Raw genomic sequence first — 23,317 nt, 5'->3', positions numbered from 1 at the left:
TTTATTACACTTATTGTGTGCAGTCAGGAAATAGGATTTAGGGAACAAAAAAAATAAACTGGTTCAAGGATTCTTCACTTTCCATGGAATGCTTTTATATAGTACAGGGTGGGCCATTTATATGGATATACCTTAATAAAATGGGAATGGTTGGTTATATTAACTTCCTGTTTGTGGCACATTAGTATATGTGAGGGGGGGAACTTTTTCAAGATGGATGGTGACCATGACGGCCATTTTGAAGTCGGCCATTTTGAATCCAACTTTAGTTTTTTCAATAGGAAGAGGGTCATGTGACATATCAAACTTATTGGGAATTTCACAAGAAAAACAATGATGTGCTTGGTTTTAACGTGGTTTTAACTTTATTCTTTCTTGAATTATTTACAAGTTTCTGACCACTTATAAAATGTGTTCAATGTGCTGCCCAGTGGGTTGGATTGTCAATGCAACCCTCTTCTCCCACTCTTCACACACTGATAGCAACACCGCAGGAGAAATGCTAGCACAGGCTTCCAGTATCCTTAGTTTCAGGTGCTGCGCATCTCGTATCTTCACAGCATAGACAATTGCCTTCAGATGACCCCAAAGATAAAAGTCTAAGGGGGTCAGATCGGGAGACCTTGGGGGCCATTCAACTGGTCCACAACAACCAATCCACTTTCCAGGAAACTGTTCATCTAGGAATACTTGGACCTGACATCCATAATGTGGTGGTGCACCATCTTGCTGGAAAAACTCAGGGAACGTGCCAGCTTCAGTGCATAAAGAGGGAAACACATCATCATGTAGCAATTTCACATATCCAGTGGCCTTGAGGTTTCCATTGATAAAGAATGGCCCCCACTATATTTGTACCCCATATACCACACCATACCATCAATTTTTGTGTTCCAACAGTCTTGGAGGGATCTATCCAATGTGGGTTAGTGTCAGACCAATAGCGGGGGTTTTGTTTGTTAACCATTCACATAAAAGTTTGCCTCCTCACTGAACAAAATCTTCTGCGTAAACTGAGGGCCCTATTCCAATTTTTGTTTTGCCCATTCTGCAGCACCTGAAACTACAGATATTGGAAGTCTGTGCTAGCATTTCTCCTGCGGTGTTGCTATCAGTGTGTGAAGAGTGGGAGTAGAGGGTTGCATTGACAATCCAACACAATGGGCAGCACATTGAACACATTTTACAAGTGGTCAGAAACTTTTAAATAACTCATTAAAGAATAAAGTTATGTTAAAACCAAGCAAACCATTGTTTTTCTTGTGAAATTCCCAATAAGTTTGATGTGTCACATGACCCTCTTCCTATTGAAAAAACAAAAGTTAAATTCAAAATGTCCAACTTCAAAATGGCCGCCATGGCCACCACCCATCTTGAAAAGTTTCCCCCCTCACATACTAATGTACCACAAACAGGAAGTTAATATCGCCAACCATTCCCATTTTATTAAGGTGTATCCATATAAATGGCCCACCCTGTAGAAGAAACATTAACAAAGTATAGTTCATATTAACATTGAAAACTTGCAGAACACAAAATGCCAGTTGGCAAATTCTTAGTATAAGGGATGAGATAAGGCTAACAGTGGCCTCTGGCCAAATAGTACTGAGTAGGATCTTCACAATATGGCAGTCACACACTGGTCAGGTATTAATGTGAGGATTTTACTAGGCAACAGGGATACAATGAGCATGTGTGAAATAGAAAGCAAGTCTTAGTTCTGAAATGGTTGTAAAAACTATACAGTTCAAAATTTGGCACTGCTGTTCATACATCCATTGTTCTTTGGTATAGGCCAATGTCCTAGGTAGAAAAGTCCTACACGTGTTTCCTACAATGGCAATTATATGGAGATTTTAGAATGCTTGTGCCAGGCACAGTTCTCCAAGAACCTTCCAGATTAAAGAACAATACCATGGTGGGAATGATAACTTACATTCACTCAACTGCAAGGGGTTTTAAAACTTAATTCTGGTGCACAGCTTTCCCCTTCAGCAGTAGCAGCAGTCTATATCTCTTATGATTACAGCATCCTCCATTTGGTTTATACAGTAAGTCACATAAAGGAGTACAACCCTCGCATTTATGTAAATATTTTATTATATCTTTTAATGTAACAAAACTGAAGAAATAACACTCTGCTACAGTGTAAAGTAGTAAGTGCACAGCCTGTATAACAGTATTTAGTGTTGTATCCCATCAAAATAACTCAACCCACAGCCATTAACCCCTTAAGGACTCAGGGTTTTTCCGTTTTTGCACTTTCGTTTTTTCCTCCTTACCTTTTAAAAATCATAACCCTTTCAATTTTCCACCTAAAAATACATATTATGGCTTATTTTTTGCGTCGCCAATTCTACTTTGCAGTGACATTAGTCATTTTACCCAAAAATGCACGGCGAAACGGAAAAAAAAAATCATTGTGCGACAAAATCGAAAAAAAAGCCATTTTGTAACTTTTAGGGGCTTCCGTTTCTACGCAGTGCATATTTCGGTAAAAATTACACCTTATAATTATTCTGTAGGTCCATACGGTTAAAATGATACCCTACTTATATAGGTTTGATTTTGTCGCACTTCTGGAAAAAAATCATAACTACATGCAGGAAAATGTATACGTTTAAAAATGTCATCTATTGACCCCTATAACTTTTTTATTTTTCCGTGTACAGGACTCATTTTTTGCGCCGTGATCTGAAGTTTTTATCGGTATGATTTTTGTTTTGATCGGACTTTTTGATCACTTTTTATTCATTTTTTTTAATGGTATAAAAAGTGACCAAAATACGCTTTTTTGGACTTTGGAATTTTTTTGCGCGTACGCCATTGACCGTGCAGTTTAATTAATGATATATTTTTAGAGTTTGGACATTTACGCACGCGGCGATACCACATATGTTGATTTTTTTTTTTTTACACTGTTTTATTTTTTTTTATGGGAAAAGGGGGGTGATTCAAACTTTTATTAGGGAAGGGGTTAAATGACCTTTATTAACACTTTTTTTTTTTACATTTTTTTTGCAGTGTTATAGGTCCCATAGGGACCTATAACACTGCACACACTGATCTCCTATGCTGATCACTGGCGTGTATTAACACGCCTGTGATCAGCATTATTGGCGCTTGACTGCTCCTGCCTGGATCTCAGGCACAGAGCAGTCATTCGTCGATCGGACACCGAGGAGGCAGGTAAGGGCCCTCCCGGTGTCCGATCAGCTGTTCGGGACGCCGCGATTTCACCGCGGCGGTCCCGAACAGCCCGACTGAGCAGCCGGGTCACTTTCAGTTTCACTTTAGAAGCGGCGGTCAGCTTTGACCGCCGCTTCTAAAGGGTTAATACCGCACATCGCCGCGATCGGCGATGTGTGGTATTAGCCGCGGGTCCCGGCCTTTGATGAGCGCCGGGACCGCCGCGATATGATGCAGGATCGCGCCGCGATCCCGCTTCATATCGCGGGAGCCGGCGCAGGACGTAAATATACATCCTGCGTCATTAAGGGGTTAAAGGGGTTATCCAGGAAAAAACTTTTTTTTTATATTTCAACTGGCTCCAGAAAGCTAAACAGATTTGTAAATTACTTCTATTAAAAAAATCTTAATTCTTTCAGTACTTATGAGCTTCTGAAGTTAAGGTTGTTCTTTTCTGTCTAAGCGGTCTCTGATGACACCTGTCTCGGGAAACGCCCAGTTTAGAAGCAAATCCCCATAGCAAACCTCTTCTAAACTGGGCGTTTCCCGAGACACGTGTCATCAGAGAGAACTTAGACAGAAAAGAACAACATTAAAGGGGTATTCCAGGCAAAACCTTTTTTTTTTATATATATCAACTGGCTCCAGAAAGTAAAAAAGATTTGTAAATTACTTCTATAAAAAAAATCTTAATCCTTCCAATAGTTATTAGCTTCTGAAGTTTTCTGTCTAACTGCTCAATGATGATGTCACGGCCCGGGAGCTGTGCATGATGGGAGAATATCCGCATAGGAACTGCACAGCTCCGGGGACGTGAGTCCTCAGAGAGCAGTTAGACAGAAAACAACAACTCCACTTCACTTTCCGGAGCCAGTTGATATATAAAAAAATTAATTGGCCTGGAATACCCCTTTTAACTTGAGAAGCTCGTAAGTACTGAAAGGATTAAGATTTTTTAATAGAAGTAATTTACAAATCTGTTTAACTTTCTGGAGCCAGTTGAAATAAATAAATATATATATTGATATTTTTTTTTTTTTTTTTTTTAAGAGGTGTACTCACTTTTGTTGCCAAGGTTTAGATATTAAAGGGGTATTCCAGGAAATAAACTTTATAATATATAAATAATATATATATATAATATTTATATATTATAAAGTTTTTTCCTGGAATACCCCTTTAATATCTAAACCTTGGCAACAAAAGTGAGTACACCTTTAAGTAAAAATGTCCTGGTTAGTGATGCAAGGTCTCAGGTGTGAATGGCGAAAAGATGTCTTAAAGGGGTTATCCACCATAAGGTGATTTTAGTACGTACCTGGCAGATAGTAAAGACATACTTAGGAAGTATCTGCGCTTGTCTTGGGGCTAAATGGCTATGTTGTGAGATTACCATAACACTGTGGCTAGCTTTTTGTGAACTGGCATTTCCTGTTGAACTTTTCTTTTTTGAGTACAAATCCCACAATTCAATTTTCCTCCCCCCCCACACATCAGCCACCCCACCCATTGAAACATAAAGACCTGTGGTTTTCAATCAGGGTGCCTACAGCTGTTGCATTAGTTGCAGATTGATCTCTCTCCCACCAAGCGATCCCTCCACCCACTGAAGCTGATCTGATCAATCAGAATGGGAATTCACTGGTAAAACCCCTGTATTACTGGAGTGTACTGAATTCCTGTCTGGTAGCACTTCCCTACAGTGCAGGGAGGTACTACATGTTCTGTACTACTCTTAACCTATGCCACAATTAGCTGCTCCTTTTGGATGCCAATTTTAGGGTGGCTCCATTTTGCTTTTTTAGGACATTGCGTGTACTGTACAGGACCCTGAAGAATCTCATAGACAGTGATTTACAGCTCACAGCAGCTCTTTCTTACTTTTATATGTAAGATCTTGCTTTATCTATATTAGTTATCTACTTATTTTTGTTTAATCCTCACTTTTTTTTCCATTTTTTTTTATGACATTTTAGTTGGCTTCAGAAACAATTACCAGGTTTCTGTAGACTTATGGTCTCAACATACAATGGTCATCCTGGAATAATATTTTAACTTTAGGGACCACTGTATATAAATATACGTATTTGGCATAATTAATTATGCACAGGAGAACTATTGGGTTAATTTTTTTAAGTAAATATTGTTCAACGAATAAACAGCATTAAAACACAACATTATAGCATTAAAACATAACAAAAAAATACACATTTAGAATGCAGCATTAAAAAAAGTTAAACTTTGTTCAGGTCATGGAGGCCCAAAATACAAGCCTTGCTTTAAATTGTCCTTTTAGCTCAGGGCCCCATTGGCCAAGTAGTATTATCATCTGGCTCTAACTTTCCCTTTTCCATGACTACAAACCAATGGACAAGACTAAGGACAGCTTCTTACGTCAATCTGCTTCTATCAGTCAGGTGTCCTAACATGAACTTACAAAGAAATGGAAAACCTCTTACTTTTAAATTTAAAGTGACCGTATATTTTTGATTTATTTGCTCCTGCCACCTCCTCTTCTCCTTCATCAGACACATCCTGAAGGACTGCATAGCGGGAGTCCGTATTCTCTGTCCCGCTTTTAGGGGGTGAAGATTTATTACTTCTTGTTTTAGACCAGCATGGAGAGGCCTTCACAAACTTATCGATATTGCCAATTCCACTCGCCCCTTTAGGGGAGACAGATCTTCTTACATTTAATTTGGGAGGCATATTCTCTCCTTGATCCCTTCACCCCTACTATAGATATTATTCCAGACCTAAAGGGGAAGAGGGAGATCCAACAAAAGGAGGACTTAATCAGAACACAGAATCTTGGAGGAAGTTCAGAGATGTAACAAATCATTGGTAGATCTTCACACCCAGATGGGCTCCCTGGTATCAGACCTCTCCATTGTAAGGGAGGAGACTAATAAAATTTGAGACCGCACTAAAGCAATGGAGAAGGTACTCCCGGTAGTGGAGAAAGATGTCTCTGCAATTGCGGAGGAGATCCAGGCTCGAAGGAAGGAAGTGGGGGAGTTGAAGTCGAAGGTTATTGATCTGGAGGACAGATCTAAAAGATCCAATGTTAGGATGGTGGAATTCCCAGAAGATGTGGAAAATGGAGATATTAGAGCCCTTTGCTTTACTTGGCTACAAGAACTAGTCGGACAGCAGGACTTGTCTCCACTGTTTGGTTTAGAGCGTGTCCACAGAGTCCTGACTAAGAGACCACCGCCAGGTTTCCCCTCAAGGACTATCGTAGCTAAGCTTCTTAGCTCTAATGATTGGGACACTTATCTGTAAAGCACGGGAGAAGGGCCAGCTCTCATGAAATGGGGTAAAAGTTGCTATATTCCAAGATTATGCTAGAGCCACTCACGTTAAAAGGGCCTCCTTTAGAGAGGTAAAGAGGTGGCTGGCCACGGCAAAAGTTCAATTTTCTTTAATATTCCCTGCTAAGTTTATGTGTTATGTATAAAGAAAAGGTTAATTTTTTTGCAGAAAACACTGAAGTTGGGAACTGGCTGGACCAGGAAGGGATAAAATGATTACTTTAAAGTGGTTATTTTTGGTATGGCATCCGGGATTGTTGAGTTTGATTTATTTAGAGTGGTATCTTCAGGGGAGGAGGAAGAAAGCGCTCTTTTTATGCTTTCTGTACTTGGGTCAGTTCCTGTGACCCCTGTGCCATGGTTATACCCATAGAGGGTCTGATACAATAGGAGAACCTCTCTTTTTTATGACATGGCCATTGTGACCAGTCTTTTTACCTATGTTCTACCTGTAACTCATTTTGGTCCTTATAGTCTCTCTCAATGTTCCTTTAAAGGGAATGTATTGTCTAGAGCCAGATACTGAAACAAGTTCATTTTTTTTTATTAATCTGTTTCAATTTTATGATTGTATTTTTTTATACAATATTATGAGGGCAGCTATGTTGCCTGAGCTGTGGATATGCATTATAGCAAGGGGCATAGGCAAAATAAAAATAAAAATACAGGAGCATTTACATGAATGGGAACCATTATGGGGAATACTCGTGATCTTTGCAGAAGTCATTCTATAGGGAGACGTATAAAAAATAAGGATAGGGAGAGTACTTCACAGAGTGACACTATATTTAGACTAAAACACCCATAACAGCCTTATCAACCAATCTGGTCATGTAGGTTTTTTTAGATGTCAGAGGATTTTTCCTTATAGACTGAACAGAAAGTTTCAGCTTACTTTTAAGCTAAGTGATGAAAATGGAAAGATTTCTGGGTTATTTAAAAACAAAATAATCCATCAGGGAGACACAGGCATTTTTCACAAACAACACACTGTAGCTGCCAAAAACAAAACAAAACAAAACAAAACATGAACTGGGCTCAAAACAGGAAGAAAAAAATTAAGACACTTGATAAATCTGCGGGGCAAACAAAACTTGCAGAAAGTTTAAACAAATGCCAAATAAAGGGTATGATAAGCTTGATACATATGCCCCCTTTTTTTTAAAAAACTGCTTTGAAACAAAAGAGAATAAACCTTTTTATTTATCATTCTGATATTATTTTTCATAAATCTTTACATTTTTCAGTTTTTTTCATGGTTTTGTTTTGTAATTCATAGACACCCTTCTACATATGTGATAAGTAACACTTTTATGATGAATATAATGAAATCACAGCATTTATTTAAGTAGTAAGAAATGTAGTCAGTGAGATTCTTCTTAAACTTCTTTTCTAAACAAAACAGACATTTATTTTCCACTTTGTATTTCTACTACAATATGTGCTGGAAGACAAAAGAAAAGAGGCCAACGCCCATGATTGCCCCTGCACCCCTTTTGTGTCGGTGAGTGCCACACTTGTATTCTTTATATGGGAAGTTACAACTTATCTAACTCTAGTCACTGATTAGACACAAACTCACTGCACTGATCTATTTAAAAGGGTATAGTAAATGAGGGAAACCAAATTTTAGGACATTTCTTATTGGCAGACCAATAAGGGCAAAGGCCGTTTATGCAAAGTTGGTAGATATCAATGAGGTCATGTTAAGGCATTTATTTAATCTGTGAAGATATGGAAGGTTGTTCATCTTAATGACAGAATTGTTGATGTGTGTGCTATTGAAATGTTCTGGTGGATGTTCATCAGACTTGGGAGGAAAAGACCGCCTTACCACTTGACATGGTGGACAGCTGATCAAACATGGCTCCTCAAACTTTTTTTTTTTTTTTTTTTTTTTTACTGGGACCTTACCAGCCAATCCATAATAGTGTTGGGGCTTTAATAGTGAACAAATACTACTATGCAATACCCATATAACCCCCAGTAGTGCCAGCCAAACACTACCATGTTGCCCACATAATACCCCCTAACACCTCCCTAGAAGTGCTGATCTAATACCACAGTGCAGCAGAAAATGCTTCCTCATTGGCTGCAAAAAAAATTCCACAATGCAAACAATACAAAGTAAAAATAACCTCCCCATATTTGCTAGATATCACAATGCAGAGTAAAATACCTATTCAATAAGTGCCAAATATCATAATGCCAAGTAAAATAGCTCCCCCAGTGGCACCAAATATCAATAGATGTGTTTGGGGATGAACGTGGGGTGCTGCTATTTGGGCCACTAACATGTACCTACCGGGTAATTATAATTTCTTATAATAATATTGATGGTGCTTTGCAATATTGTGATATTTATCTGCACTTCAGGAGTGAATATTATATTGCTTACATATCTTGTTGATATTGACATATACAGTATGTGCAAATTGATGGATGAGCCATGTGGTGGCCCCCACCTCTTCTTTTTTTTTTTTTTCCTAGGGGTTGTGTGGATTTTTAAGGGAAAACAATTTTGTTTTGTGTATATGTGTGTGTGTGTGGGCTTTCATGTTTGTATATAGCTATAGATAGTATAAAGTTATCTAGGATGATATATTTTGTGGTCGGTTTGTAGGTTTATGATTATGTTTATGATAATTATACTGCTACATATTACTTTACGGCTGCTGGGGTTTTGTAGGTTTTGATGTGCCATAAACCTACTTACATTTGAAAAAAACTTAAGTTGAACTAAAGGTGACAGCATTCAAGATGGTTGCTATGTTGGTCACATGACCTAGCAGGTATAACCTATCACCCTGTATTTGGCGGACATTTTAATTTAATACTATATGTATTTGGTATTTTCATTGTAAAATAATCTCTCTTTTGCTGCATTTAAAAGCCATGCATATATTCTAAAGAAGAAAAACTAATTAGTTAACAGATTGCTCCTCCAATGTAAGCAAAGAGATACTTAGATGGAAATTACAGCCTGACTAGATAAGACAGGAAATTACTTTTCTGCTGCAGCAGAAATGTTGATGTTACAAATACCTTATTTAAAACTGCGCTGAAATGCTAATAGTAATCATAGCAAAGGGAAAATTATTCTTTTTTTTTTTTTCTTACTACGCAAACAAGTATAAATGAGACTCAGTTCTGGAATTTCTACAGAACATGAATATAAGATACATTTTATCTGCTGCTATAACAACATAAACAGCACCAGTATTATACTTTCTAAATAATAGAAAACCTATTACATTCCATTTACTCTGCCTAATGTTAGAACTTTTGGATACCCTCAGGTTAAAATGTGCTAGCTTCATGATTTGTCGCTTGCCTATTGATGTTCCCCCTCTAGTATGATGTTGAATGTCCACCTGCCTGAAAGGGGTACTTCATTGAAAAAAAAAAAAAAAATCTAAATCAACTGGTGCCAGAAAGTTACAGATTTGTAAATTACTTATATTTAAAAATCTTAATCCTTCCAGTACTTATCAGCTGTTATATGCTCCACGGTAAGTTCTTTTCTTTTTGAATTTCCATACTGTCTGACCACAGTGCTCTCTGCTGACACCTCTGTCCATAAGATTATGATTTTTATTTAATATAAGCAATTTACAAATCTGTTTAACTTTCTGGCACTAGTTGATATAACAAAGAGTGGAGTTTTCCAGTGGAGTACCCCTTTAAAGGGGTTATCCACCATAAGGGGATTTTAGTACATACCTGCCAGACAGTAATGGACATTCTTAGGAAGGATCTGTGCTTGTCTTGGAGCTAAATGGCTATGTTCTGAGTCAACTATAACCATGTGGCTATCCCTCCCTCAAACTACATGTCCCATAATTCCTTGTTTGTAAGGGTAAGGTCATTTTTCTTCCACATCAGCAATCCCACCCATTTAAACTCACCTGTGCTTCCCTTTACTGCAAAAGACCAGTGTTTTCTAAACAGGGTGCCACTAGCTGTTGCAAATCTACCTCCCACCCAGCAGTCACTCCACTCATTGAAGCAAATGTCTTGGGCCTCACTGCAATGTGGGAAACCTGAGACAACAATACATTTGTATGCTGTTAAAAATAAACCTTGGGGCAAAAATCACTGAAGAATGGCGAGAAACCATGAAACATAGGTACACTAGATTATGAACTACACTAACGTTACAGCCCCTGTAGTATAGTCAAATAAAAAAATAAAATAAAAAACATGGCAGGTTTCAGGCTCTTGGTGTCCAGTAATCATAGGTAATTCACCCTTTGTGATCTTTGTTTGAATGCTTCTTATTTTCATTCTGTCAATATTCACATCTCCAGCAATTTTATATTATAATCTCATTACAATTTTAGATAAATGTTATCTAGACTAGTAAGTGTAGGGCTACAAGAAACTCCATCCAAAGGTAGGGTCACACGTAGCGTATACTCAGCATATTTGACGTTGCATATTTCAGTGCTAGCAAAGTCTATTGGTGTTTAATACTACTCCTGTAGGCTTTGCTAGCACAGAAATGTGCAGTGTCAAATACGCTTCTAAAACAGCTGACAGATTCACTTTAAGTCATGGAGACTGGCTCTTCTAATATGTGCTAATTGGACATGTGGACTTTGTAGACTTTGTAGAGAGAAGTCTGACCAGCAACCCTCAACTATAGGCCAAATTGAAAATATTCTACCAAAAAGTGGTTTATTATCTAGCAAACCTGGCACATTCATGTGATAGATGATTGGATAATTTTGATCATTTGAATGGCCTACGTGTAATACTATATTTGTAAGACCAGCTGTATCTCCCCTGATGATAACTGATGTCCACTGGAATTTCCTGAATCTTATTACCAGACAATTCACCACAGTGATCCACTAATTCCCTAATTTCCCATATATTAAAACATGTAACTTTATTAATTTATAGTGATCCACACAATCCACAGGGCGTTTTTTGTTCATAACCCTACAACCTCTTGACAAAGCCGTGTCCAACGGTGAAACATGTCAAGGGGGGCTGTAAACTGATTTTAAATCTTGTGGTGTCCTTCCCTATCTGTATGTCACACTGCAGGTGCATACAGAATTATAATTAATTGGGGTACTCATTTAACATCAGTATACATGGGAAGAGAGACACTCTGAATTTTTAATCTTTAATTTTGTGTGGATTACTATAAATTAAGTTACATGTTTTAATAAATGGGAAATTAGGGAATTAGTGGATCACTGCGGTGATCTCGTGGTGAATTGTTTGGATTAACCCTCCATATATTGGTCTTTGATGGATCATTATTACCAGACAAGCTTCAAGCTGAAAAGAGTTTGTCATAGTTATACAAGCCTTTAATACAGGATCAAAATGAATGGGCATTTTTAAACATAAATTAATACTTACATACTAACCAACATTTAGCTAAGTAATTCTCTGTTCATGTTGGAATCCTCAGTCTTACAGATCCAAATTCTGCTAAAGTTGACAAATCAAAGACCTCTTAGACAGTGTCAAATAAGATGCATTTATTATTACTTTCTTGTTTTCTTAATTTTTTTTACTAACAGCATTTAAGAAGCAGTTACAAACAAGACAATTTTGAATCTGTCAGATGGAACCCTTAAGAGACTGAAATGAAGATTTACAATACAATTTGTTCTTATGTGTTCAGACATTCATTATAAAGACTCAAAATAAAATAAAAACATACAGATAAAACTTTGATAGCTTGTAGCAAAGACACCTGTGAAATTGTTTAACCTGTATGCCACAGGAGGGCAGAGAAATTACTGTTCCCATTCCACATTTTCAGTGTTTGTAAAATGAATGTACACAAGCTTGAAGGCATCATCATGGGAATATGAGGCAGCGTGCTTCTTCAGTGTCAACCTAAAAAAAAGCAAATATAAAAGTACATTGGCCAATGCCTGTGGACATAAATTATAGTACAAACGTAAAGGTTTAGGCAAAATGTATTTTGAATTTAATGCATGATTCACCACTAGCACAATATTTATTGGACTTATAGGTTATGTGTATGTTTCTAACCACTTTTGTATTGCTCCAAAAGAATCCAAAACTAAAATAACAAACTGTGCAAATAATCATGACTTAAAGAAAAGTTTTGTGTCTACATCTCCAAAGCAGAAGATTGCCAACAGAAAAATACCACATGGTCCATCTATTCTGCCCTATGTTGTGTTCTTTTTTCACTACTGCAGTAAATGAGGCCGCACATACATCCGAAAACATTCTGGCTCCCAGCAGCCAATCTGTTCAGTTGCCTCAGCCTAAGTCCCATCTTGCAACCTCTGTAGCAGTCCCAATGTGAAAAGAATGTGAACTCTATTTCTTTTTCTGGTAACCCAGTGTTTTTAAGCACTTACAAAAAAACTGTTAAAACTGTAAAGTTGATAGGAAATATCCATCTTCATGTATCACCAATGAGCCCCCAACATATGCCACAACACAATGTACTTGCGGATACAAATAACTAGGACACATGCCAGACCCTTGTACAGCTCTTAATCTTATTAAAAAAATCCATTCCTCTAAGGCTATGTTCACACATCTGAATTTCTGTGAGAAATTCCGCATGAAGATTCCGCAGCAGCAGAGTCGCATTGTATTTAATGGGATTCTGCTGCACTGTTCACAAAGCAGAATTTCAGCACCATATGGGTCTGTGGATGGACATATAAAAGATATGAATTTTAGAAGGCGAGGAGGAAAAAACTAAAACCCAAAAATTAAATTGGCCTGGTCCTTAAACGGGTACTCCTCTGGAAAACACATTCTTTTAAATAGACTGGTGTCAGAAAGTTAAAAAATTTGTAAATTACTTCTATTAAAAAATCCCAATCCTTCCAGTACTTATCAGCTGCTGTTATGATCCACAGGAAGTTCTTTTCTTTTTGAATTTCCTTTCTGACTTACCACAAGTGCTCTCTGCTGACACATCTTTCTATTTTAGGAACTGTCCAGAGTAGGAGCAAATCCCCATAGCAAACCTCTCTTGCTCGGGACGGTTCCTGACATGGACAGAGGTGTCAGCAGGGAGCAACTGTGGTCAAGAAGAAAGGAAATTCAAAAATAAAAGAACCTCCTTTATATTATACAGCAGCTGATAAGAACTGGAAGGATTCGGATTTTTTAATAGAAGTAATTTACAAATCTGTTTAACTTTCTGGCACCAGTTGATTTAAAAGAAAATCCAGTGGAGTTCCCCTTTAACCCCTTAAGGACCAAGGGCGTACAGGTACGCCTTTGCTCCCTGGTATTTAAGGACCAAGGGCGTACCTGTATGCCCGTGGGAATTTCGTTCCCTGCCGCGCACCGTGCAGGGACCGGACGGGGGTGACTGCTGACATCTATCAGCAGGCACCCCGCGCAAATGCCCAGGGGGGTCATCAGACCCCCCCATGTCGGCGATCGCTGCAAATCGCAAGTGAATTCACACTTGCGATTTGCGGCTATTCCGGGTCATACGGGTCTATGGTGACCCGGTGACCCAGAATATAAGGGGGATCGCGGTTGTCCAAGACACCCACGATCCCCCTGAAGGGATAGGAGTGAGGTGGCAGGGGTGCCACTCCTCCTATCCCTGCTATTGGTGGCCTAGACGCGACCACCAATAGCAGATCGGGGGCAGGGGGCTTTACTTTCAGTTTCCCCGTTCTGCCCACCCACAATAGGTGGGGCAGAACGGGGAACCGACAGAGGACCGGCACCGACATCCACTTAACCCGCGGGCGAGGCTGCAGGCGACCATCGGGGGAGGAGATCGGAGTCCGGCGATGTCGTGCAGCTGGCTCCCTGGATCCGATGGAAGCCGGTAACATCTGGAGGGTACAGTTTTAGACCACTATACAGTTTAGACCACTATAAACTGTAACCCTCCAGATGTTGCAAAACTACAACTCCCAGAATGCCCAGACAGCTGTTAGGGCATGCAGGGATTTGTAGTTTTTCAACAGCTGGAGGGCCCCAGTTTGGAGATCACTGGCAGTGATCTCTAACTGTGGCCCTCCAGATGTTGCAAAACTGCAACTCCTAGCATGCCCAAACCGCAGTTTGCTGTCTGGGCATGCTGTGATTTGTAGTTTTGCAACAGTTGGAGGTCCACAATTTGGAGATTTCTAAATTGTAGCCCTACAGATGTTGCAAAACTGCAAATCCCAGCATGCCCAAACAGCTGTCTCGGCATGCTGGGAGTTGTAGTTGTGTACCTCCAGCTGTTACATAACTACATCTCCCAGCATGCCCTTCGGCGATCAGTACATGCTGGGAGTTGTAGTTTTGCAACAGCTGGAGGCACACTGGTTGGTAAATACTGAGTTAGGTAACAGAACCTAACTGAAGGTTTTCCAACCAGTGTGCCTCCAGCTGTTGCAAAAGTACATCTCCCAGCATACACTGTCTGTCAGTGACTGCTGGGAGTTGTAGTTTGGAAACAGCTGGAGGTTTGCCCCCTCCCCCCATGTGAATGTACAGGGTACATTCACACAGGCAGGTTTACAGTAAGTTTCCTGCTTAAAGTATGATCTGCGGCAACTTTTTCGCCGCAGCGCATACTCCTACCGGTAAGCTCACTGTAAACCGCCGCCAGTGCGAATGTACCCTATAAACACTACACTAACACATAATAAGGATAAAACACAACATATACACCCCCTTACACTGTCGTCCCCCCCCTCCCCCCCAATAAAAATGAAAAACGTATTGTACGGCAGTGTTTCCAAAACGGAGCCTCCAGCTGTTGCAAAACAACAACTCCCAGCATTTCCGGACAGCCACTGACTGTCCAAGCATGCTGGGAGTTTAGCAACAGCTGGAGGCACCCTGTTAGGGGTATTCTACTCTAGTGATTCCCAATGTCCACCCCTATGCAATCCGTAATTTAGTCCTCAAATGCGCATGGCGCTCTCTCACTTTGGAGCCCTGTCGTATTTCAAGGAAACAGTTTAGGGTCACATATGAAGTATTTCCGTACTCGGGAGACATTGCACTACAAATTTTGGGGGGCTTTTTCTCCTTTCATTCCTTATGAAAAAGAAAAGTTGGGGTCTACACCAACCTGTTAGTGTAAAAAAAATGTATAATTTTACACTAACATGCTGGTGTTGTCCTTTACTTTTTATTTTCACAAGAGGTAAAAGGAAAAAGACCCCAAAAATTTGTAACTCTATTTCTCCTGAGTACGGAAATACCCCACATGTGGGCATAAAATGCTCGGTGGGGGCACAACAAGGCTCAGGAGTGAGTGCACTATGTATATTTGAGGCCTAAATTGGTAATTTGCACAGGGGTGGCTGATTTTACAGCGGTTCTGACATAAACACAAAAAAAAAAAATATCCACATGTGACCCCATTTTGGAAACTACACCCCTCATGTAATGTAATAAGGGGTACAGTGAGAATTTACACCCCACATTGGTCTGACAGATTTTTTGAACAGTGGTCCGTGAAAATGAAAATTGTGATTTTTCATTTGCACAGCCCACTGTTCCAAAGATCTGTCAAATGTCAGTGGGGTGTAAATACTCACAGCACCCCTTCTTAAATTCTGTGAGGGGTGTAGTTTCCAAAATGGGGTCACATGTGTGTCCACTGTTCTGGCACCACGGGGGGCTTTGTAAACACACATGGCTCCTGACTTCCATTCCAAACAAATTCCCTTTTCAAAAGCTTAATGGCGCTCCTTCTCTTCTGAGCATTGTAGTGCGCCAGCAGAGCACTTGACGTCCACACAAGGGGCATTTCCATACTCAGAAGAAATGGGGTTACAAATTTTGGGGGTAATTTTCTCCTATTACCCCTTGTAAAAATGTAAAATTTGGGGGAAAAACTGCATTTTAGTGAAAATTATTATTTTTTCATTTACACATCCGACTTTAACAAGTCGTGAAATACCTGTGAGGTGTTAAGGCTCCCTGTACCCCTTGTTACATTCCTTGAGGGGTGCAGTTTCCAAAATAGTATGCCATGTGTTTTTTTTTTTTGCTGTTCTGGGACCATAGGGGCTTCCTAAATGTGACATGCCCCCCAAAAACCATTTCAGAAAAACTCACTCTCCAAAATCCCATTGTTGCTCCCTCCATTCTGAGCCCTCTACAGCGCCTGCCGAACACTTGACATACACACATGAGGTATTTTCTTACTCGAGAGAAATTTGGTTACAAATTTTGAGAGGATTTTTTTCCTTTTACCTCTTGTAAAAATTCAAAAACTGAGTCTATAAGAACATGCGAGTGAAAAAATTAATATTTTCAATTTTCTCCTTCACTTTGCTGCTATTCCTGTGAAATACCTAAAGGGTTAACAATACTGACTGTCATTTTGAATACTTTGAGGGGTGCCATTTTTATAATGGGGTCATTTGTGGGGTACGTCTAATATGAAGGCCCTTCAAATCCACTTCAAACCTGAACTGGTCCAGGGAAAATTTAGATTTAGAAAATTTGGTGAAAAATTGGAAAATTGCTGCTGAACTTTGAAGCCCTTTGATGTCGTCCAAAAGTAAAAACATGTCAACTTTATGATGCAAACATAAAGTAGACATATTGTATATGTGAATCAAAATATAATTTATTTAGAATGTCTGTCTATTTTCCTTACAAACAGAGAGCTTCAAAGTTAAAAACGCTCTGGTCCTACAGTGAAAATTGGCCTGGTCCTTAACCCCTTAAGGACTCAGCCCATTTTGGCCTTAAGGACTCAGACAATTTAATTTTTACGTTTTCATTTTTTCCTCCTCGCCTTCTAAAAATCATAACTCTTTTATATTTTCATCCAGAGACTAGTATGAGGGCTTGTTTTTTGCGCGACCAGTTGTCCTTTGTAATGACATAACTCATTATATCATAAAATGTATGGCACAACCAAAAAACACTATTTTTGTGGGGAAATTAAAATGAAAAACAAAATTTTGCTAATTTTGGAAGGTTTCGTTTTCACGCCGTACAATTTATGATAAAAATGATGTGTGTTCTTTATTCTGAGGGTCAATACAATTAAAATGATACCCATTATTACGTACTGTTATATTATTGTTGCGCTTAAAAAAAATCACAAACTTTTTAACCAAATTAGTACGTTTATAATCCCTTTATTTTGATGACCTATAACTTTTTTATTTTTCCGTATAAGCGGCGATATGGGGGATCATTTTTTGCGCCATGATCTGTACTTTTTTTTGATACCACGTTTGCATATAAAAAACTTTTAATACATTTTTTTTATAATTTTTTTTAAATAAAATGTATTAAAAAAGTAGGAATTTTGGACTTTTTTTTTTTCCGTTCACGCCGTTAACCGTACGGGATCATTAACATTTTATTTTAATAGTTCGGACATTTACGCACGCGTCGATACCAAATATGTCTATAAAAAAAAAATTTACGCTTTTTGGGGGTAGAATAGGACAAAACGGACGTTTTACTTTTTTATTGGGGGAGGGGATTTTTCACTTTTTTTTTTACTTTTACATTTTTTTACATTTTTTTTTTTTACACTTGAATAGTCCCCATAGGGGACTATTCATAGCAATACCATGATTGCTAATACTGATCTGTATACTAATACTGATCTATGTATAGGACATAGAACAGATCAGTATTATCGGTCATCTCCTGCTCTGGTCTGCTCGATCACAGACCAGAGCAGGAGACGCCGGGAGCCGCATGGAGGAAGGAGAGGGGACCTCCGTGCGGCGTTATGAATGATCGGATCCCCGCAGCAGCGCTGTGGGCGATCCGATCATTCATTCAAATCGCGCACTGCCGCAGATGCCGGGATCTGTATTGATCCCGGCACCTGAGGGGTTAATGGCGGACGCCCGCGAGATCGCGGGCGTTGGCCATTGCCGACGGGTCCCTGGCTGCGATCAGCAGCCGGGATCAGCCGCGCATGACACGGGCATCGCTCTGATGCCCGCGGTTATGCTTAGGACGTAAATGTACGTCCTGGTGCGTTAAGTACCACCGCACCAGGACGTACATTTACGTCCTGCGTCCTTAAGGGGTTAAGGGGTTAAAGGGGTACTCCCGTGGAAAACTTTTTTTTTTTTTTTTTTAAATCAACTGGTGCAAGAAAGTTAAACAGATTTGAAAATCACTTCTATTAAAAAATCTTAATCCTTCCATTACTTTTTAGGGACTGTATACTAAAGAAAAATCCAAAAAGAAATGCATTACAAAATAGAGATGAGTACCCGGCATTGGAACCCGTGAGCAATCACTTGTAGATATCGGAATAGCTACACTGTAATGAATGGTGGTGCAGGACGCTGTAGACAGAGGTGCATACAATATGCAAAAAGAAAAACGGCAGCACAGCACTCACCCTTCCAAACAGGACGTGGTTTATTCAGGGTCCATACAGTACAGTGGGATGGGGGGAGGTGAAGGAAAGATGGCTCACCTGAGCCCAGAAAACGACAGCACCATTTTGCGGTAAAACCGCTTGATCACGCCTTACAGACCTAAACACACGGTCCGGTAATAACTCCTTACCGGGCCACGTCAGAACTACGCCGACGCTGATTGACAGCGAGCGCACCAATGGGGATCAAGACAGCATTTCTGACGATCCGCTACGTCAAGGAACCTGGGAGGGATACACGGCCACCGTGGGCCTAGGTAAGTGTCTCTCCAGCTGTTCACATTTTGGATGTATATCGTGGTGAATGAAAAACCTTTAGGGGGAACAGAGGTATGCCTAAGCATGCTTAGAAACAAATTTATACATTACAACACTGTATCCTAATTAGGATATAGATGTTTCAAAATCCTCTGACCTGTGGAGACAAAAAAAAGCAAAGATACATACAGAGCGACTGAATGCTGAGAGGGAAGAAAAAAAAATATAAGAAGATGGGGAGGAGAAAGGGAAGCAGGATAAAGGATGGAGGATGAAAAGGGAGAGAAAGGAGGAAAACTCAGGGACACGAAGGAAAATAATAATAATGACAGACTATACAATTAGTCCATAAAGCAAGTTATGTTAGTTAACAGACATTCAGTTCGTTCCTCTCGTTGAAACCAGCAGGGCTGATCGCATTCAATTGTGAAATCCACACCGCTTCTTTCTGTAACAGGGTTTTCTTTTTGTCGCATCCAGGTCTCGCTGTCCTTACTGTCTCTATTCCGAAGAAACACAGCACCGCTGTGTCACCTGCATGATGCTCCTTAACATGATCAGACAGCCGTGGCACTCCAATTCCAAGGCGGGTGAGTCTAAAATGTTCTCTAAATCTCACAAACCTAGATCTAGTCGTGGAGCCTACATAGAACATCTGGCAGGGGCATTTGATGCAGTAGATGACATGGTCGGTCCGACATGTAATAAAATCTTTAACATGTATTTGGGTGCCACCAATTTGGTAGTTCTTTCCTGGAAGTAGGAACTTGCAGAAGGAGCATCTACCGCATTTATGATTACTAGTTGGACCATTTTCATCCAACAAAGTCCTTTTTACTTCCTTAGGTGGAAGATAAGTGCTGCGTACTAAAACATTTTTTATGGTGGTCGTTTTGCAGTATGCTATCACTGGCTTGTTCCTTGCTGTATCTCTTAGGGTAGGATCCTCTTCAATTACGTGCCAATGTCTGTTTATAGCCTTCTTAATATCGCTCGCCATAGGGCTGTACTTGAAAGAGAAGGTGAATTTTTTATCTTTATCTCTTTGTTGTGTTTTTCCTTGTTAAAGAGAGTTTCTATCCATGCTTCTGGCTCTCATTAGTGCCTTGTCCAAGGCTTTTTGAGGATAACCTCTACTCATGAGGTGCGACTTCAGTGAGTTAGCCTGTGAAAGAATATCCTCTTCTTTGGAATTTATTCTTCTAAGATGAAGAAATTGGCTATAGGGCACCGCTTCTTTTGTGTGTTCTGGGTGGAAGGAGTCGAAATGAAGGTAAAACAAAGGTGCAGAAGGTTTTCTGTACCCCTTTGTGGTGACCATGCCACTTTTGTAGGGAGACAACCACAACCAGGAAAGGCAGTTCTGTATCACTGAAAACGGAAGTAAAAAACTTTATGGCACCAGTTGATTTAAAAAAATAATTTTTCCACGGGAGTACCCCTTTAAGGCCAAAATGTGCTTGGTCCTTAAGGGGTTAAGCATGTTTTGGGATTTTATGACAGTAACACTTTAAGATGTGACATATTAAATAGTGCACTAAATATTGCCAACATTTTTTTTTACACAATGCAGCATGAACCTAAGAGATCAAAAAGTACTCACCTCTCCATGTGACTGCAGATTATAGTCTTTCTCAGTCTTAGGTGTCCAGGAATGAAGAGGGCTACAAGAATTGGGAGAGGTGAGTTGTCAATAATGTGCTACCAAGGAGACTTGTAAACTCTTCTGAGTCTCCCTTCTTGGTAAAGCAGGCAGAAGCATGAGTAGATAGCATTGGCCTTTGAAGTTGCGTTACTTTATAGATCCCATTGTGTTTAGAAAGTCAAAATAAATTTAGAAAAACAGCTGTTTGCATTAAATAATTGCTTTATTATTTTGTTATTTGTTTAGTTATTTAACCCCTCAAGGACACAGCCCATTTTTCATTTGCACAGCCCACTGTTCCAAAGATCTGTCAAACCCCAGTTTGGTGTAAATGTTCACAGCACCCCTTATTAAATTCTGTGAGGGGTGTAGTCTCCAAAATGGGGTCACATGTGGGGGGGAGGTCCACTGTTCTGGCACCACGGGGGGCTTTGTAAACGCACATTGCCTCCCACTTCTATTCCAACCAAATTCTCTCACCAAAAGTTCAATGGTGCTCCTTCTCTTCTGAGCATTGTAGTTCACCTGCAGAGCACTTTACATCCACATATGGGGTATTTCAATGGGGTTACACATTTTGGGAGGCTTTTTCTCCAATTACCCCTTGTGAAAATGACAAATTTGGGGTAAAACCAGCATTTTGGTGAAAAAAAATCTAATTTTTCATTTTCACGTCCAACTTTAGCGGAAATTTGTCAAGCACCTGTGGGTGTTACCGCTCACTGTACCCCTTGTTATGTTCCTTGAGGGGTTTAGTCTCCAAAATAGTATGCCATGTGTTTTTTTATTGCTGTTCTGGCACCATAGGGGCTTCCTAAATGCAACATGCACCCCAAAAACCTTTTCAGCTAAATTTGCTTTCCAAAAGCCAAATGTGACTTCTTCTCTCCTGAGCATTGTAGTACGCCCGCAGTGCACTTGACGTCCACACATGGGGTATTTCCATACTCAGAAGAGATGGGGTTACACATTTTGGGGCATTTTCTCCTGTAACCCTTTGTAAAAATTTTTAATATTGGGGAAAACCAGCATTTTAGTGAAAACATGAATAAATAAATTTACACATCCAACTTTAACGAAAAGTCGTCAAACACCTGTGGGGTGCTAAGGCTCACTGTACCCCTTGTTACGTTCCTTGAGGGGTGTAGTTTCCAAAATGGTATGCCATATTGTTGTTTTTTTTTTTTTTTTTTTGCTGTTCTGGCACCATAGGGGCTTCCTAAATGGGACATGCCCCCCAAAAAGCCATTTCAGAAAAACTCACTCTCCAAAATCCCATTGTCTCTCCTTCCCTTCTGAGGCCTCTAGTGCACCCACATAGCACTTGACATACACATATGAGGTAGTTCCTTACTCGAGAGAAATTGGGTTACAAATTTTGGGGGGCTTTTTCTACTATTACTCCTTGTAAAATTTCAAAAACTGGGTCTACAAGAACATGCAAGTGTAAAAAAATGAAGATTTTGAATTTTCTCCTTTTACCTTGCTGCTATTCCTGTGAAACATCTAAAGGGTTAACACACTTTCTGAATGTCATTTTGAATACTTGAAGGGGTTGCAGTTTTTATAATTGAGTAATTTATGGGGTATTTCTAATATGAAGACCCCTCAAATCCACTTCAAAACTGAACTGGTCCCTGAAAAATTCAGATTTTGACATGAATTTCAAGAGCTGATCTTAGTGACCGCTGTTGGCATGGAGAATTTATTCATGTTATTTGGCATTGATTCATATGACACAGGCTAAACTTTATTACACATTTTATTTAACCCCTTGGAGCATTCATTGCTGTCCAGCTGCTGTATGTCACATTCATTATGTGTTTTAGATGTTTTTCCATTATGTCAAATAAATGAGTATGACTTGGTGTGCATTCTGTGCCGGCGTTGCCTTTGAGACTTACCAGGGTCTGCACCAATATCGTGGGGGGTCCTTTGGATAGGGGATGAGATGTATAAGGCCGGAATACCCCTTTAACACACTTTCTGAGGTCTTCTGAAAGTTGTTTGTATTGTATGGCTAAAAAAAAGAGACATATATATGTTTACTCTATTACCCTGCAGTGATCGAGGAAAAAGGCAAAAATCACAATGAGGTAAAAGCTAATTTTCCTTGAGCTTAAAATCTAATAATTGGGTATAACTGCTTATGGCTAGAGCTTAATTAGGCTGGGTCCACACTACGTTTTGTCCCATACGGGAGCGCATACGGCAGGGGGGAGCTAAAAGCTCGCGCTCCCGTATGTTACCGTATGCGCTCCCGTATGTCATTCATTTCAATGAGCCGACCGGAGTGAAACGTTCGGTCCGGTCGGCTCATTTTTGCGCCGTATGCGCTTTTACAACCGGACCTAAAACCGTGGTTGACCACAGTTTTAGGTCCGGTTGTAAAAGCGCATACGGCGCAAAAATGAGCCGACCAGACCGAACGTTTCACTCCGGTCGGCTCATTGAAATGAATGACACACGGGAGCGCATACGGTAACATACGGGAGCGCGAGCTTTTAGCTCCCCGCTGCCGTATGCGCTCCCGTATGGGACAAAACGTAGTGT

The sequence above is a fragment of the Hyla sarda genome, chromosome 3 (assembly GCF_029499605.1).
Source record: "Hyla sarda isolate aHylSar1 chromosome 3, aHylSar1.hap1, whole genome shotgun sequence".
In the NCBI taxonomy this organism is placed as follows: domain Eukaryota; kingdom Metazoa; phylum Chordata; class Amphibia; order Anura; family Hylidae; genus Hyla; species Hyla sarda.
Note: the sequence above shows the minus strand (reverse complement) of the source record.